Raw genomic sequence first — 18,856 nt, 5'->3', positions numbered from 1 at the left:
GCCAAGATGGAGGACTCTCAGCTCCTTCTCCAGCTTCATGTCTGCCTGCACACCACCTTGTTGCACCATTGTGATAATGGACTAAACCTCTGAAAATGTAAGCCACCGTAACTAAATGTTCTTCCTTTATAAGCATTGCTGTGGTCCTGGTGTCTATTCACAGCAATAGAAACCCTAACTAAGACAGGAAAACTTCACCATAGATAAGTAAATTTGTTTAATACATTTGAACAGTATCTTTTAAAAATTATTAGTATGAACATTTCTTGCATATTAATAACATTATAAAATAAAATAATAAATGGTGAAAAGATTGAGTATTAAATAATGGTTAAATAAAATAGTGATTAAAATAAAAAGTAATTCTAGATAAATAGAGTTTAGATCCTAAGATTAAGAATGTTGATGAGTGTTAAATAGAAACAGGGAGACAATGGATTTATAAATCTATGCTTTACTTCTTATTCATAAATGATCAGGTAGAGGACCAATTCATTTGAAATTCATGGAAAAATTAACTTACTAATATAAACTGTCACTATCCATAGTCTACAGATATGAACAATACACTCATAATTGTAGGATTTCTGTTTATATTGTAATAGTTTGAGTTGGTTTTGGATGAAAATGCTATGTGCCTTGCAAATCAGAGTAGAAGCTTCTCCCCAAACTTTATAAAAGTTTGTGGGTATGTGTGAGTCAAGATCAGTAATTTTCATTTACAATGACCAGAAAAAGAGTGATGATTGTTTTTATGGAAAGAAATGCTCAGGTCAGGTTTTGAAAAGGGAAATCAAATAATCGGAACATTTTGTTTCCCTTTTAGAGAAAAGGGTAAAGAGAACTGTAGGCCTGGCTGACAGAAAAGCAGCCAGTGATTTCTTTATATGTGATGGGTCACAGAGTGGGTATGCCTTTCCTAAAAACGTAGTGTGGAGTGGGTAAAGAAAAGAACATCACATTTCACTGTCATCGCAACTTTTCTGTTTTCCTCCAGTCACATGGTTTCAACTGCAGTAGTTAATTTTCATTGTTAATTTTACGGCATGTAGGAACACCTAGGAGACATACTTCAAGTCCTGACTTTTCACATCATTTCCAAAGAGATTAACTTAGCAAGGAAAGGCCATTCTGACTATGGTCATAACTATCCCATGGTCTGTAGTCTTGGACTAATGGGAAAAAGTAAGATAACCAGCCAATCAGGATCCTTCATCCCTTTGTTTCCACGCTGGTGATGAAATCTAACCAGCTGACCAGCTACCTTGTGTTCCTGGCACCATGCCTTCCCTGCTGTGATGGGATTTAACCCTTCCCCACAAATCGCTTTTGTCAAGCATTTTATCACAATTGCAAGAAAAAGAGTAATGTAATGTGACCCCAAGCTAGCCCCCTTTCCTCTCAGGAGTGACATTTCTTTCATAGACAAATGAGGCCAGTGAATTCTCTTATTGTTAGTATATCATTTAGGTCTTACATTGAAATATTCCAGAAAGAAGTGAACTTACATTTTTAAGGGCACATAAATATTTAGACCGTTAAAGTAATATTTTAGAAGTACGGCTTCTCTTTCAGTGTGTTAACAAAATCATAACATATAATAAAATTACCTCTCCTCTGAATACCAAGTTTAGCAATAAAAAGCATTTCAACAAGCATGCAGAGAAGTTTTGAGCAACTTCCATATGATGCTTTAAAGCAAGCATTATCTAAAAGAATTACCAAAAATTATTGCAGGTCATAATTCTCAGTTCTGTTCTTGTGTATTGAATAACTTAAATCTATTCCATCAAAGTCAGTAATTTCGGAGGCAATGCACAGCTAAAAGAATGTGGCAACCTTACATTTAGTATAAAACTATTTCTACAATTAGCTGGAAGAGAAAGTGTTGCATTTCTCTGCCTTTCTGGAGTTCAAAAAGTGTGTCTATGATTGAATACTTTTGACCCATGTCATTTTCAAGGATTGAAAAATATTCTTTCTAAGTGCTTTTTTATAGTGCCTAACAATTACAGTCTGATGAGTTTTAAGCAACAGAATGTAATGTACTTTTTCATATTAATACATTAGCATTTTCGAATTGCAGTCAGTGTCACAGTATATAATAATTCATAAGCATCTTCAATACATACCCACACATTAAGCTTATCATACATACACATTTTCTAGCTTAAGTAAGAATATGTCCTTTAATTTCCAGAATTGGTAAATGACATTCTGGTTCCATTTTCTTTTCAATATGTTATCACAATTATTAAGTGACTTTTTTTTTCTTTTTGAGATTATAATTACATCATTTCTTCATTTTATTTCCTCCCTTCAAACCCTCCCATTTAACCTTCTCTGCTCTCCTTCAAATTTATGACTCTTCATTCACTGTTACTACATATACATGCTCAGTCGCATATTATATGTGATCAGTCTGTATAAAGATACTTGTGTGTATGTTTTCACAACAGCCAGTTGATGTGTTTCTCTCTGAGAAAGTACACTTCTCCTGCTCCTGGTTTTCCTCTTTGTGTATAGTTGGGGCCTCATGGACTTTTCTCCATCCACTTTGGCGTGTCCGTTGCTGTTGTCCTTGTTCAGCCAGTCATGCTGGTGAGACTTTAGGTGTTGTTTCTGATAGGGTAGACAGTCTCGCCGCAAACTCCCCGATCCTCTGGCTCTTACAGACGTTTTGTATCCTCTTTGCAACGTTCCCCGAGCCTTAGAGGTGTGAGTGTTTTTTTTTTTTAATTTAACTTTTTGAAAATTCTATGATAAGATTAGTGACACCTGTAAAAAGCAAAATGGAAAATAGAAAAAATAGATTAGTAATACTCTCTTTACAATAGCTAATTTAAAATAGGTCTCACTAATTTCGTGTGCCATATTGTAGATTTTAAAAGTTGAGTGTTTCTTAAACATATTATGAAATATGTAAGTTACAGAATGCTTTAATTTTGTCTTTCGTCTGTGTTATATATAACATACACCATACTGAGTAGCGATTAGAGTTAGACTCTCAAATCTTATTTCCTGACTTTGAAAATATCTGTGTGATCTCACAGCTTCCTCAGACATCCGTAACTTGTTCTCGTCATTAAATGAGTACATTAAATGGGTACATATTAGGAATAAATAATTAAAACAGGTAAGGAACTTGGAAGTGTGCTTGGAAAACAGCTTAATTAATCACAGCTACTGTATTGTTTTATATAGTAATGCCAAAAAGCCCATTTGGCACCTAAGAGCAAGCTAGACTGAATAACATCTCTACCTGCTGAAGGCCACCTCCTTGTGAGTGCCAATTCCTTTCTTGCAACATAACCTTTGGAATTTTTTTATTAGGATTGAATTAGTCTTCTAATTCCTTGTATGAACATTATGCCATTTGTGCCTTTGTATATGCCACACATTCTGCCTAAATTGTTTCTCTAAAGAGCTAAATTTCCATGACTTTATGTGTTTAGTAGTCCTGTTTAGCAAGGTTTTCAAAATTGGGTCCATTAATTTATTTTTTCTGCTTGTAACATCTTAATTCTTATATATTGGTTGTTTAAATTGATATGTAGTGTTGTTACAACTTATATTTTCATGTGTTCTTTGAAGTCACTTGCCTATTTCACATACTTTTCTCATACCTTATAGGTTTGATGAGTGAAAAATCCAGAGCCAGGGTTAGATGCCCCTCCCCATCTATGAGTTGTTTGCCAGTGAGGTTCCAGAGGCCCCATAAACCAAAAAGTGGTAACTAGTGCTGATGATTGCTTGATATAATTACTACGTGGTAATTTCTGTTGTTGAAGACTCCACATGCTTTAGCTGTATAACATGGAGAAATTACACTGACACTGACTTGTAGTCCCCCGTCTCCCACCCCTGGATGGTTTTCATATTGCTATTGTCAAGGCTTCTGAGGGTGAAGTGTTGGCAACTGTTATGTTTGGTTATAGACCATGCATTCTATACTACGAGCATGCAAGGCAAAATATGCCCACTGTTACAATAGTGGCACTGTTGTTGTCGATGAAAATAAATGCTTTCCAATTGGATTTAGGTCTTTTATTTTTTCACAAAAGGCATTCTAAGCCAGAAGATAAGCCTTTGACTAGGGGTGACATAGAGACATTTGGGAGGCTACTGTTATTGTTGGGTTAAGTGGATGGGATAGAATCATCAAATTGCCTTCTAAACCTTTGTGTTTATATCCATAGATTGCTACTGCAACCAGCATTGGCCATGGATGGAATTACTTCTTTTATTGGATATTGGTCACTGTGAGACTCATAACAGGTCAAGCTGCTGAGAACAAGTGATTGACATTGTGCTATGTGGCAGGCTATCTACTGAGATGTCTATGCCACCCTCTCCATATCTCAGAGAGGCCAAAGAGTGGGGAGAAACAATGAGATATGCAAGGAAGCTGTCGAATGTCAGATGTGCTTGTTTCTTCCAGACTGAACCAATCCCTGCTAAAAGGCTGAAATGAATCTCAAATCACAAGAAAGATACAAGACACAGTAAGCACAGCTCTGAGATTATATAAGCAATAAGTTTTTGCTGGGGGTGGACCTTCCTGCAAATAATGCTGGTGGCATCAGTGATAATAGTGTTTCTGATGTCACCTACACTGGAGTGGACATTCCCCTGTTGTGTCCGGAGTCATCTATGACCCTGTGAGTTACCCCTCAGCTATCGCTCTGCATATAATCCAAATTAAAGTATTGGTTCACTAAGATAGACTTGAATGGAATCATATTTTTTGCTCTGTAATCATCGCCTTATCTCGGCAAGCAGATATTCATATATCCCCAGCAAAAGTCACATGACAAATACACGATCTTGATAAATTACTTCAACTCTCTATGCTTCAGTTTCTCCTTCAAGCAAATAAATATAAAAAGTAACCACGTCTTTAAAATATTGTGAACAAGATTGTGGGTAAAAAACATTTATCATGGTATTTGCCATACAAACATAAAATAAATCCCATCGTTACATAGTCTTCAAAGGACACAGGGGAGTGAGTGACAGTATTATTATTGTGAAGAAGTACCAGCATATTTTTATAAACAACATTCCATGTTTCTCCCTAACCCAAAATAATCATGGTACTCACTGCCCCTTGAGGAGGTGCTATGCAGTGAAAAGCAGTAAAGGGTTTTCTTGTCACTGGGTAGAGGAGATACAGGCATGTATGAACAGCAAAAGATACTATTACTCCTATATGCATAATAGTCTTTGATCAAAATCATTCATATACCCTAGTCTCCGATTCTGCCCCTATTTTCTCCAGCATTATCCTGGCCTTCATCAAGAAAAGCTCTTAGTTCTACCCACATTTACCTGAGTATAGAACCATCTAATGGGGCCTGAGTAGTAGTCTCTCATGGGCCATATTCCTGAAGCACAGGGACTCTCCCACTCCCAGCAGTCATCAATTGCCGTTAGGTCTGCATTTAGAGGTATAACACAGTGATTCACTCCCCTATTCATTATAGAATTTGTCTGGCTTTATCTTTTGTAGGTCTTTTGCATTTGGTCATAACCCCTGAATTCATGAATGTAACAACCCCTTCATGTCTGAAAAATACTGTTTCTGTCTTACTCTGGCTCTTATAATCTGTCACCCTGCATTCCATGATAATTACTGAGACTTTGGAGGAAGGTAGTGTGTGATGATACTGATACCCCACTTGAGACTGAACACTCCATGATCTCAAGAGATAAAATTTTTACAGGCAAATATTCTGCATGTATAGGCATAGTTTATTTTTTAAGAACTTGGGATTTTAATCTTGATGCATACTCTTTCTGTCTCTGCCTCTGTGTTGTGTCTATCTGTCTGTCTGTTTCTCTCAGTTGAGGATAAAACCTAGAGCCTTTCACATTCTCAAGTGCTCAACTACTGAGCTACACCCTGAGTACCTTGAACCCGTTAATTAGAATTAGATTTAATAGGTTTTCTGCCCCCCTTATTAATAAGCTTCCTTGCTTATGCAAATAAGGCAGATTGATCCAAGTTGAAGAAGTATAACAACAGGTGTATTTGAACAATGCAACTCATGGGGATGAGGCCTCTACTCCTAGATACTAGGTATAGAAGTGTCACACCCTCAACCAAAAGCAGGGAGATTTTATGGGCTATAGGCAAGGGGTAATGGTATGCTCATCATAAGCTGGGTTTGTGCCTAAATATGATCCAGAGTTGAGTGGTTTAGGTGGGGACTAGACAGTTGGCAGCTTCAGGGGAGGAAGATGCAGTAGCCATCAAGAACACAGAAATGGGATTTTTGGGTCTTTGTTTCAGAGACTCTTTGAATTGGTCGGGTTTAGAGAGAGCAGAGGGAAGGAAGGAGAGAGAGAGAGAGAGAGAGAGAGAGAGAGAGAGAGAGAGAGAGAGAGAGAAGAGAGAGATTCAAAAATTTTGCAGAGAAAATCTGATGGTGTAGAATTTGTCGTATAAACTGCCTAGGCAGTCTCAGGACTAATTACATAGTATCCAACTATTAGAATTGTCTGTAAATGTTTTCAATCTATAATCATCCTAAAACTTCACTTTCTCTTCTACAGAGTTTATATCAAGCTGGAATTGGGTCTCTTGGATTTTCTGTGGCTTACCTGCAAATGGAATGAGAGGGTTGGAAACCCCTTCACCCTACTGTGCCCTGGTGGAATTGCTTAGCACACCCACAAAGGATGATTCTACTAATTTATTACTTTGCTGGGAGGGGGCAGAGAATCTCGGGGAGTGATGGAATTTCTCCTAGTCTATTGTGTTGATAGGAAGGTTTCACATTATGAATCGTGAGAGTTTAATCAGTTCTTATTCAAATCGCAGGTATAACTGGATACTTGAGAATGCCATTACGAGGTCAGCGAATTCCTCTTTTACAGTAATTGTGCAGGGCTCTATCCTGGAAACGTTCATGTTTTCAGTCTTTGTAACCTAGATCAGCTATTATAAAATTAACAATGAAGAGGGACTAGGACACAATTCTATATTAAATACCATAAAACAAGAATTTACTGGCGTGTGATAGCATTATAATAAATTGTCTGAAGAAGTATTAAAAGTCTTTGTCCAGCAGTTATTGAGTTCAAACACATTGGCTGAGCACCAGTACCTGTCATGGGACCAAGTTTCAATTAAAAATTTTAGTAAATCTTTTGAGAGTCCTAAAATCTTTCGTAACTGAATTCTGTTTTATAGAAAAGAGTGCAAAGATGTTACATTGTAAGAGAATTTATCTCAGCCTATGCTGCTCTGTATTCAGCTCTTTGATGAGTCATATGCAATTAGAATTGGCAGCACTTCTTTTAGCTTTATTTTTGAAATTCGGTGGTGGTCCTTTTCTTACTTTTACAAACACAATAGTTCAAATTTTGAAGACACTCAGAACTGTTTTTAAGAATTTAGTTAATAAAAATCTGTTACCAAAGATTTAGCTCAATGATAACATAGTTTTTAAATATTTTTCACAGTAAAATATAGTTCCTAGTAGTCCCTTTAGGGGAGCAATCGAATGCCTAGTAAGAACAAGAGATCCCATTAATGAAGAGATTTGGAGCCCACAAAAGTAGGGTGGAAAATATATATCAGACTATATTGCTCAAGAATTAGTTTTTCTTTTAATGAACAAATACTTCCTTGAAACTTCTTTGTGAATCTTAGCTTTCAACGTTTTATGCCCTTTAACTATAAATGTCCTGCATGGCAATGTGTTCTCTGATCCCACCAATCACTACTTCTCTAACCAGATTTTTATTTATTCAATTTGCCCATACTTTTTATTTGCTTCCAATTATATTATTATATCTAAGTCAAAATATTGTCTAAAACCTGTTAGAGTACATATAGTTTAGACCTATATATAGAGAAAGTTGTTAAAAATTGAAGGTTTTTGTTGTATGCTCTTAGCCCATAAAACCTATCAAACTTCATCATTAATTGTTTATTCATTTGTTTTTCATTTTGAGACAGGATCTCACCAGGCAATCAAAAATGACCTGTAATTTGTGGTAATTCTCCTGCTTCAGCTTCCCAGAGTGATTGTGTGAGCACTATCATGCCCAGGCAATAGTAATTTCTAGAAGTTGTAGAAATCTCTCACTCACAAATATGAAGAATGTTCAAAGCTTTATACAGCATGTATTGCTGGTGTTCAATTTTTAATTGCCTTCTGTTCTTATTTATCATGGTCCTTTGAACTGGAAAAGGAAACATTAGCTGGTGGTTTGGGGAGGAACTGAACATCTCTCACTTGAAATTCACCATCTCCAGATTCATCAGTGCATGGTGTTACCTACATCTTTGTTCCTTGGCTGTCTCTTATGCAATTTTAATAGTTCTTCAACATAAAATTCATTTCACACTCCTTGTTATATATGTGCTTGACAGTTGTGCACTTCCCTATTCCTTGAAAATAAAAGGTCAAACACTTCTCTACTCTTTGCTTTTAGTTTAACAAACCAGAAGATGCAACACTGTAGATATGAACTTTTCCTATTGCAACTGTGAGTAGACATTCTATTTATACAATTATAACTTTAATTACAATTAAAAGAAGCAAATGTGAGATAATATCATCAAACTATCACTTGGGCATATGTTTTAGACATCAAAAACTGTCTAGTAATGTCCACTGTCATATTATTCAATACACATACTGTGTAGAGTAATGTTAGCATGAAGAACATGTTTTGATTAAAAATATTAATTATATTTCTTCATTTGTTCATATTTACAGGTCTTGTTTTTCAAGATATTTATCTATCTTAGAGACAGTGTTACAAAGCAGCAGAGGGCTCTATACATCCAGTATGAAAAATATTAAGATTATCAACATGTAAATCCTTAGATAGGTTTTGAAGGTGTTTCAAAGCATTATCTAATTGAAGAAAGTTTTTCAGTAGATATCTGCATTTTTAATAAATCATATTGTGATATGTTCTCTAGTTAGTACTGATGTTTGCTATATATTGATGTATGTGTTAGATACAAAGAGTGTAGATATGCACATAATGAAAGTATTGTTCATGTTTATGCATTGATATACAACAGTAGTATGTTGAATATTTTATTTCATCATATCTAGTTTTCTTTTGTTTCCTCTAAAAACTATCAGATGGAGGAATTGGTAGAGTAGCTAAAGAAATTAATGTTGAAGTGATGTAGACTGAACTTTTTAAAATGAAAATCTTGCCAAACTTATTGTATTGGTATGATAACAATGTTTTAGTAATATATTCAGTGTATTTTATATTTGTAACAGTTCAAAAGTCACACCTTGTTTCAAAAAGTGAAAGTTCATGTACCAAATTGGAATACATAAAAGAAATGAATGGGATTCGTGCTTTATGTGACCTATTAAAGTTAAATCAAGAGCAAATAAGAAATTTAAATAGGCCCATAATCTGTAGTGAAATCAAAGTTATCATTAAGTCTTCCAACAAACAAAAGCCCACGTATGCACAGATTCAGCACAAATTGTATCAAACCTTCAAAGAAGAATTAATACCAACACTCTTCAAATTATTCTACAAAATCGAGAGAAAAGAATCATTGCCTAAAACTTTTTATGTGGTGACTACTATACTGGTAACAAACCACACAAAGACCCAACAAAGAAAGAATTACAGACAAATTTCCCTTATGTACATAGATGAAAAATTCTCAATAAACTACTGCAAGCCTAATACAAGAAGACATCAAGGAGACCATTTGCTGTAATAAAGTAAGTTTCATCCAAGAGATGCAGGGATGGCTCAACATACATAAATCAGCAGATGTAATCAACTATATGAACAAACCTAAAGAAAACACCACATTATTATATTATTATATGCAGAAAAAGCCTTTGACAAATTCAACACCCCTTCATGACAAAAGTCCTGGAGAGATTAAATACAAGGGACATACTTAAGTACAATAAAGCTGTTTACAGCAAAACCTACAGTCAACATCAAATTAAATGGAGAGAAACTCAAATACATTACACTAAAATCAAGAACAAGACAAAGTTGCTCAGTTTCTCCATCTCCATATCAATTCAGTACAGTGTGTCAAGTCTTAGCTAGAAAATTGAAGACAATTGAAGGAGATGAAGGGTATACAAATTGGAAAAGAAGTCAAAATATCTTTATTTGTAGATCATATAATATTATACATAAGTACCCTAAAAATTCCACTGCGAAGTTCCCATCTATACAAGCCCATTAAGCAAAGCAACTGCATGCAAAATTAATTTATGTATCCCTTCAATATCCAAATGACAAATGACCTGAGAAATAAATAGAGGAAAAATCACACCTTTTGCAATAGCCTCAAATAATATAAAATACCTTGTGGTAACTCTAATCAAGCAAATATGAATTTCGTATAATAAAGAACTTTAAGACACCGAGAAAGAAAACCAGGTCTCTGAAGAAATGAAAGGTATCCCATGCTCAAGAATCAGTAGGATTAATATATTAAAATGAACTTCCTACCCAAAACAGTATACAAATTCAATACAATCTCCATCAAAATTCCATTGAAATTCTTCACAATCTCAAAAGGACAATTTTCAGCTTCATATGTAACCATTAAAAAAAAACCTCACAGTAGCTGAATAATAAAAGAGCTGCTGGAAATTTCTCCATGTCTGGTTTCATATTGTACTACAGAGCTATAGCAATAAAAACAGCATGTGCCACCACAAAACAGACACATTTGTCAATGGAAATGAGTTAAAGATACAAAAATAAATCCACATACCCATGGACCCTGATTTTTGATATTCAAGCCAGAAATCCACACTGGACAAGAAGACAACCTCTTCAACAAATTCTCCTGGTCAAAGTGTTTGGCTATATGAAGAAGAATGAAAATTGATTGATCTTTATTTATCACTCTGCACAAAACTCAATTCCAAATGGATCAAGGATCTCAACAGAAGCACAGATACCAGGGATCTGATAAATGAGAAAGCGAGGAATGGGATTGAGCTCATTGGCATAGGAAAGAACTTTCTGAATACGACCTCTCATGATGCTAAAAAGCTCCTGTGTAGACACTATCATTTGAGCAAAGGCAAATGGCAGTTTACAGAATAGGAACATATATTTATCAACTTATACATTGATAAAAGCTAAGTATCTAAAATATACAAAGAAATGAAAAAGCTTGAAATCAGGAAAACAAAAAAACCCAATTTAAAAAAATGTTGCATAGAACTGCATAATTATTTCTCAAAATATAACATGGCTGAGAAATGTCTAACAAACATCTAGAAATGTTCAATATCTTTAACCATTGAGGAAATAAAAATTATAATAACTTTGAGATTTCATCTTAAACCAAAGTTAGAATGACCAAGATCAAACAAATGATGACATATGCCAGCAGGAGTGTGGCAAAAGAGAACACCTTTTTTTTTTTCACTGCCACTGGTGTTACAAACTCGTGTTTGTACCCAGTATGGCAGTTCCTCGGGAATTTAGGAATCATCTACTTCAGATCGTGTTCCACCACTCTTGGCCACATGCCCAAGGACTATACATTCTACTACAGAAATACTTGTTCATCCGTGTTGATTAATCCTCTAGTCATAATAACTAGAAATTGCAAACAGTTTAGATACTCATCAGCCGATGAATAGATAATGAAATCTTAGTACAATTACACAAAGGAATATTATTCAGCTATCTAAAAAGTAAATTCACTGGTAAATGAATGGAGCTGGAAAAAAAATCATCTTGAGTGAAGTAGCTCAAACCCTAAAGACAAATCTTGTATTTTTCTCTTCTGTGTAGATATCAGCTTTTTACTTTTGATATGTATGTTGCAATTCAAACCAACACAGGGGTGAGGTACCTAGTTAGGGACTAGTGGGCAGGAAAGGACGAGGAGGAAATAAAACGTATTGTTTTGGAGAGACCAAGGGGAATCTAGAATAAGCAGGTTAATTGGGAGGGGATGAAAGAGAAGGGTAAAGGGCTGAGTATATGGAGGAACAACAACACTAAAGGCCATTTAAAAACATCTTGAAAGTTATTACTGTAGAGGTTCCTAAAATATATGCATATATAAAAGGAATCACCAAATAATAAAGGAGACAATGTCCCAATTAAACATCTTATGCCACCAAATAAAACTTCCAGTGCCAGGAAGGAGCTACATATAGTTGAGTCAGTCATTGGACAAAGGGGCCCCATAGAATCCCTTAAGACATCACGGATTATTCTTAAGGCTGTTAGTTAATTCCACAACCTGGTGGTAAGGCCTTGCTCCTGAAGACAACATTTACATATTCATCAAACTTGAGGAAGTCTGGTTGGTGCATAACTATGGGCTTTATCACTACTTACTAGCTTCCATGGTACTGTGAGGTCCTCTGCATGCTACCACAGGAGAAAGGCAATCATAAATCCCACTACAAACCATGAAAGCTAAAGGAATAACCTGTCTGCAAGATATACTGGTGCAACAGCGATTCAAAAGATAGAGGAGTAACAAACCACTTCCTGATTTGATTTAAGACTCATTCCATTAAATAGGACCCATACCTGACACTTCTAAAGTCACTAAAAATTTGTGGCTACATAGGACATGGGTCTGGGGAAAACCAAAAGTTATTTTTCTGCAAAAGTGACATGGAAATTTCAACGATAATGACATACTACTCTACCCATAGATCAATGCCTTGCTCTGTCATCGACAAAGCTTCCCCTTGCAGGAGATGGGAAATAATACACTGAATAATGTGCAAGGGATGAAAGACTTTGGAGCACTCTGTCCTAAATGGATGTCTTCTTCCCTCATCCCCTCCCCTCAGGGCTTGGTGATATTCAGAAGGGAAGGCTGAAAGAATTTTTTAAGAACCAGAGACAATGGATAATTCCAAAGAAACTGTCTTCTAGACATAGTAGGGCTGATGCACACATTGGTGCTATGGAAGCACTTACATGGCCTTCACAGGTTCGAGTCAGATGGTGTCTAAGCATTGACAGGAAGAAAAGAATGCACAATACTAACCAAGAGGGTATCTGCAATTGATACCCTCTGACAAAAGAAAAAACAGTTTTATGCAATAGAGTCTTGCCACTTATATTAACTACACTTAAGGACAGATAATAATTCTATGAGTATTTGCTCAACACAATAAGAACTCAATGGCATTTTGTAGAGTTCTTATCTCATTTTGTTTGTTTGGGATTTTTTTTGTCTTATTAGGTTTTTGTTTATACATTTCTGTTTCTGATTTTGTGTATGCTTCCTGGTTTTGTTTGTTTATTTGTTTTCATTTTTTATTCAAACATTTTATTTTATTTTTTTGCTTTATAAATAATACCATTCAAAATTTCCACCTCCTCCCCTCCTCCCATTTCCCTCCTACTCCAGTCCTAAGAGAGGGCAGGATACCACCCTGCCCTGTGGGACTTCCAAGGCCCTCCGCTCTCCATTCAGGCAACCTACCTCAGGATCCAGCAATTCCCCTCTTGGGAATATACCCAAGAGATGCCCAATCATACTCCAAAAGGATTTGCTTTCATTTTTAAAGAAAGAGACGTAAAGAACATAAAATTTGTGGGTAAGAATGCAGAAATATCTGGGAGGAACTAGAGGAAAAGAAACATGATGAAATTATACTGTATAAAAAAACCTATTCCACTAAAAATCATAAAATCCAAAAAGTGAGAACTCTCGCTATTATTCAGCTTTTTGGCATCAAGCCTAATGACATAAGATCTGTAACTTACTGAATATTCCTGTCAAGAAATGTGAAAATGTCTATTTATTCCAGAAAAATAGCTAGATGTCAGATGTAAAGGTATTCTCAAAACTAGAGCTGATAATACCTGATGGGCATTCTTCCACAGTCACCGTGGAGGCAGCAATGGCAGAGGACAAAGGAAAAGGGAGGCAGAGCCTGGAGGAACAGAACATGATGATTGGTAAAGTTTCCCGAGAAATCTTCCAGGAGTTAAATATAAATTCCAATGAAATCATTTGTTCTCTTTATGTTCCTATCATTTCTTCATAAGTATCTTTGTTTTTGTCAAACATTAGTATTTTCTAGAACCTTCTTTTCCTCTTTTACTCTAACAGTAGTGCCACTTTTGCATTATACTTAGAATCTATTCTCTTGGTCAAACAGTTGAGAGACATAGGCCAATACGATGAATAAAATTAATCATCCTTGATATACACATATTCACATATATGTGGTATTATCTCCAAAAAATTACAGATCAGTAGAAAAGAAATTATCATTCTATTCCCAAGACTTAATATTTTTCATGATTAGATACTTTTTAAAATTTCATTTAAATATGCTTTTAATGATTTCATCTGATATGTGTCTCAATTTAGCAGTACTAAGGTTCCTGCCACCTCACTACTAGATACTTCCAGTTTTAGTCTACCTGATCTTAAACCACATGTTCCTTGACATACTCATCTGTCAAGTGGCCAGTGAGGATGTGTAGATCAGGTGGAATGAATTTCTTGGTACATGCTTTTTGTTCCCTTGAGTTTGATAATAGAGATGCATGATTAGATGATAGCACATGCCTGCAATAGACATGGACAAGTTTAAAGTTTTGTATGTATGTTTTTGAGACAAAGTTTCTCTTTCTTTGTAGTTTTGGAGCTTGTACTGGAACTTAGTCTGTAGACCAGGCAGTCTTAGAACTCATAGAGATCTACCTGCCTCTGCCTCCCGAATGCTGGAATTAAACGTGTGTGCCACCACCTAGCCACTTTTCCAGTTTTTGATAAATCCTTGAGGACCTATCTATTATTAGGTATAAGGAGTCGTAGGACCTATGGAAAGGGGAAATAAATCAACAAAAAAGGACCATAAATGTTCTTCAGAAAATAAAATGTTGATTAAAAAGTCAATTTTTGTATAGAACAGACCCTAAAAGTACTAGAAAAATCTAAACTTCAGAAACTTTAGACATATACATATATAGTAAGACCCTTTTTTTCTCACTGAACTTCTGCCAGAAGAAAATAGCCCTTGTGAAAACCAAGAGTTCTCTCTGTGTGATCCCTTCCAAAATTTGTTGAAATGAAAGACAAACTGTGTGTGAGCATGAATTACAATGTACCCACAGGACTGTGATCTCTGCTCCATTTCATTTAAGAAGAACTTCTATCCTGATACTGAATTGACCTCATCACTACAAGTGACTTTTTTTGAGTTCGTTCTGCTTTTACCTTCTATCGCACAGACACAATGTGAATTTAGCAGTAGGGACTATGGCCTAATAAAATACAAAGTTTTATCTAGTAACAAAATTTAAAAATAAAACATCATTACATGTTTACCTAAAATCGTTCTACTCACTTACAAAAATAACTTCTTAGCAATTGTATTATTTTCAGAAAGCCTTATATATGTCATAAATTCTGTCAGCATCACATGCCTAAATAGGAACCTAATTTACTAGCTCTTTATGCAGAAATTCTCCTAAATTTGGGCTTTAAGGGACTTGTTTGGGGACTAGAGATTGGTCAAAAGTTAAGAGCACTGGATGCTTTTCAAGAGTGTCTTGGTTAGAATCCTAGAAAACACATAGTAGCTCATGACCCTGGGTTACCATAGTGGATCTTCTGCTCTCTTCTGTCCTTTATGGGCACAGTATTCCTGTGATGTACAACCATTCATGCAGACAAAACATCTACATGTATAAATACTATTTTTAAAGTTTTAAAAAGAGGCTTGTTGACAGTAAAATTAAATAACCAAAAAGAGGTAGGAAGAAAACCTATTTGATTCTACACTTTTTTCCTAGCTAATGATAAGAAAATAAGATATGTTTAGATATGTTTGAGAGATATTTAATCAGTTACAATTTTGCTCCCCCTTCTGTTTCATATGTACAAATTGTCTCTTCTAAGTTGTCTCTTCCAAGCCACTAGGATGTCTTGTTGGGTGTGTAAATGGTCCCAATAAATCCTTAACATAGCAATGAGGGAAGATAATGTTCTTTCCACAAAAAAGTATGTCTATAATTTCATCCTGCTGTTGGAGTCCATGCCTCTGCTTTGTCTGTTCCTTTATTTTTCATTTCCAACGTTCTCTGCAACTCACTTTTTGCAGAACTTACCTAGTCTGTCTAGCATGATCCAGCCTACTCTGTATGTACCCTTGTTTCAAGTTTCTCTTTTTCAACACAGCTGAATTTTCAAAGTACTCCTTCATTAAAGTGACTGTCAGTCTTTATTAAACTGTGTGAATACAACAGTTAGCAGTTTATTTATTTTGGCTTGCCATTGAGTTGTAGAAGCTTAATATAGTGTTACAAAGACCTAAGGCCCCCTCAGTGAGATGGAACCCATACCTAGTAATGCTTAGATGGCCAAATACTACTGTTCTAAAAATATGTAGCAATAAAGAGACACCTAATGACATTCTTCTATACTCATAGAGCAGTACCTTGCTCAGCCATCATCAGAGAAGCTTCCATATGTAGCAGATGGAAGAGCTGCAGAGACCCAGAGCCAGACATTATGCAGAGAGTGAGAGTCTTTGGGACATTCAGCCCTAAATGGGATGTCTACATCAGAGCCCTCCACTAGGGGCTCAGGGAACCCTGTGGAAGAGGAGGCAGAATGGGTATAAGAGCCAGAAGGGATAGAGGACTTCAGAAAAGGAAGACCCCTCTACGTGATTGACACACACATGAACAACTTACAGAGACTGAGGGAGCATGTTAAAATGGAGTAAGATGCTGCATGTTTACATCTTCAGGTTGATGTCAATTTCGTTGGTGTTATTTTGCAGTGGATGCCATCCGGTGAGACCTTTTTCCTGTATTTACATAATCTTCGACAGTTATTTAAGATCTTCACTGGTCAAAATACTGAATCTTATTGCCATCTGAGGTACAAACTTATTTTATAAAAGGGTATCAGTACTGACAGTGCAGCAAAGCTTGAGGTCATGATTGCCAGGTTCCAGTACGATGAAGGAGTTTTCAATTCTTGACGATCCTACCAAAATGGTCAGTAATCCTCTATTGATGTGACTATCCTGTTTAGCCAGCTTGTTTTATAAATCCTAACTATGAAGTATGAACTAATTTAGACTTTCAATCATTTACAGCTTCTAGAAAAGTATATTTAATATTAACTATTTTTCCTCTTTTGGCCCTATTGACAGCTTTCCTTCCTCTTTCCTAACAGCTGTATTCTTTTTGCTCAAATATTTTATCAAATAATTAAGATGTGAATTTTAACCAAAGGGTTCTTTATTCAAATAAATTTGCTTATATCATAATATTTTTAAATAAATCAATATTTTCACATGCAGTTCGAATGCCAGAGGACAGTATTAAACTATTCTTTAGCTCAAGTTTTAGTGTAATGTATCAGTTAAAAATATCCAGCCATACAAATTTCAGATGTGAAACTTTTTTCTTTCAACATTCGGGAGGCTGTGACATTTCTATAAAACATTTAGAAATAGGTCTCATATAAGGAATGAAGATTGATGACCACATTGTGATAGCAAAGAATGCATTGATATCTTTGTTATAATTAGCAGAAAGACATTTTAAGAATGTCTCTATTTGTATTTACTGTGACCCTTCCTCCCACAAGAACCATTTGTGGGAACCAATTTCCAAAATTATTTTTGTAACAAATGACAATTAGTAATTTATGTTAATGAATATTTTATTTAATAAAATTCAGTCAACAAGTATAATCCTTTCTTAGGGAGTAATGACAGAATTTTAATAGTGTTATTAGATCTATTGTGGCAAATAGCAGTGTCCTGGTTAGTCTTTTGTCAGCTTGATACAAGTTAGAGTCATCTGAAAACATGGAACCTCAATAAAGAAAATGCCTCCCTAATATCAGCTTATAGGCAAGCCTGATGGGCATTTTCTTGATTAATGACTGATGTGGGAGGGCTCAGTTCACAGTGGATGGGGCCACCCCTGGGCTGGTGGTCCTGGGTGGAGAAAGAAAGCCAGGAAACAAGCCATGAGGAGGAAAAGAGTGAGCGGCATTTCTCCATGGCTTCTACTTCAGTTCCTGCCTTGAATTCCTGCCCTGACTTCCTCAAGTGTTGGACTGTGATCTGGAAGTGTGAGATAAACAAACCTCCTCCTCCGTAAGTTGGCTTTGGTTGGAGTTTTGTCACTTCAGTAGAAATCCTAGCATATATGGAAGTTGGGACCAAGTTCAGGGGATATTTCTGTGACACACCTGGCCATGTTTGGATGCTGTGGAAGGACCTTGGGATTTCAGGGTGGAAAATCCATTGAATGTTCAGAAGCTAATGGGCTAGTGTGTAAACTTAGAAGATAATGCTCAGAGCAGTTCAAATGATGGAGAACTGACTTGTGAAGTATCAGAGAGAAGAAAAGATTCTGTCAGGGCCATTTATATGATTTTTGTGCTGGTTGAGCAGTGTGGGTAATCATGGGTTTAGAGCTATCCAGTAGGAACATAATGGTCTTAGCAGTGGGTACAATGACCAGCCCATTTCCAGGATCTATTAATAGCTAATGACTCAGGAATAAGAAGTTGGGTCCTTTGAGTCTCTCATTCTTCCATGACTGATTGTTTAGAGGGTGAGTCTTGATACAGGCATAGAGCAGGCGATCACAGTCATTGGAAGTTATGAGTGCAGAGGCTGTACCCAGTCTGATGTATGGCATTTTGTAGATTTCCTTCCCTACTGTCTTCTGGTTGTGATGTACTCTGCACCCACCCTGAGCCATAGTAGGGGGTAGTGGTGTAAATATCTTTCCTAGGACTAAATGCCCAGTCATTACTTATTCTCAGCATCCTGGACAACCATAAATCTGTCATTCACTACCATTCATTGAAAAAACAAAATCTTAAAAACAAAAAATAAAAATAAAT

The sequence above is a fragment of the Myodes glareolus genome, chromosome 18, assembly GCF_982192425.1.
Source record: "Myodes glareolus chromosome 18, mMyoGla1.1, whole genome shotgun sequence".
NCBI lineage: Eukaryota > Metazoa > Chordata > Mammalia > Rodentia > Cricetidae > Myodes > Myodes glareolus.
Note: the sequence above shows the minus strand (reverse complement) of the source record.